This window comes from Sinocyclocheilus grahami, unplaced genomic scaffold, assembly GCF_001515645.1.
Source record: "Sinocyclocheilus grahami isolate Dianchi unplaced genomic scaffold, SAMN03320097.WGS_v1.1 scaffold374.1, whole genome shotgun sequence".
Lineage (NCBI taxonomy): Eukaryota > Metazoa > Chordata > Actinopteri > Cypriniformes > Cyprinidae > Sinocyclocheilus > Sinocyclocheilus grahami.
The window spans coordinates 514018-515637 of record NW_015505553.1 but is presented as its reverse complement, the minus strand read 5'-3'; positions in this window follow the sequence as shown (position 1 = coordinate 515637).

Sequence of the window (1620 nt, the reverse complement as noted above, 5' to 3'; positions counted from 1 at the left end):
TTGTGATTAATTGTGGCTGGAACAATAATGTAGCTGTAAAAATAGTTGCCTGCTGAAATTGAAATGTATATACATCTTCATCATGACTAGACAGACACGGTGAGTTTGTCTTTACTTTACATGTTAGATGTGATCCACCTCATAGTAACAATCCTGTCAGATCGTCCATCCTTTGAGTGAGAGTGTAACGTTACAGGTCGGCCGATCTGGTTTCGTGGTTAAAGTTAACCTTTTCGACATGTTTCCGTGTTGTCGTTGCTCAGCAATGGCATGGACGCGATGTTGTCTGGGGGTTTGGCAAAAGGAGAGTGGGACGGTGGGCGGTACTCGGGGTGGTGACTGAAGGTGGTGACTGTGTAGTTCTGACGTCAACTTTTTATGGAAGTCACAACGGTTCGTGAAAAATCACAGCTACTTTATGCAGGCTGTGTGCATTTTACTGTGGACTGACTGTTTTGAAACGTATATGGTATAGCCCCTAGATCTCAGTTATCATGAAAAAAGCCAGGATATTTTTTGACAATATGGGACCTTTAACTTAGTGGTTAAAGATTTGGGCTAATAATTCAAAAGTGGCCGATTGTGTCAACGGAGAGGGTGATTTATTAACTTGATCTTTTAACTGAATTACTGGATTTAGTTTTTACCCATTTGAGCATGACACTTGGCTGTCAATGTAATTCATATATGTCACATTTTGAATAACAAAGAGTCTGCATTTGTTTAGTTCGAGTTGTAATCTGGTGTCTAATCAAACTGTATATAGCCAAATTTACTAAAATTATCCACATTTATCTATACTTATTTGAGTATTTAAAAGTTAATGTGAATGTGTTTTTTTCTTAGTTTGGAAATGAACTGATGAAATCAACATGAAGTACCTTTCATGCAAATTGTAAAGCAGTTCATAATGCAATTTGATTCGTCATATTTTTATTATGGGTACACTTTTCAAACATTCTTTTGACTTTTTCTTGTCTTCTTGTCTAGTCGATGTAAACGATTTTTGTCAGATGCTGGATTTGAACAGAGACCAGAGACCTTATGATATGAGAACAATGAAACCTCTTGAGTCTGGTGCCTTAAAACGCTCAACCATTCTGAACAATAGTACACTAATGATCATATCAGTGGAGCCTGAAATGTGACAGTATGTAGAATGCAAATGATAGCATTTAATGTATTTACATTCTTTGAGTTTTAACGTCTAGTCCAGTGGTTCCCAACCCTGGTCCTTGAGGCACCCCAACACTGCACATTTTGCATGTGTCCTTTCTGTGACACTCCATTTTCAGGTCTTGGAGTCTCTACTAATGAGATGATGACCTGAATCAGGTGTGTTTGATTAAGGAGACATGCAAAACGTGCAGTGTTGGGGTGCCTCCAGGACCAGGGTTGGGAACCACTTGGTCTAGTCAAATGTCAATCGGACACTTAGCGGACTGCATTTAATGATCACTCCTATCAGTGGAACCTTCATGCAGAATGCATGTGATAGCACTTAATGCATGTTTTTTTTTTGTCTAGTGACTCTATAACTTGCCATCAGAAGTGGGATTTGAACCCATACCTCCATTCAGAGACCAAAAACCTCATGTCCTGAGAAGATTGAAAGCACTT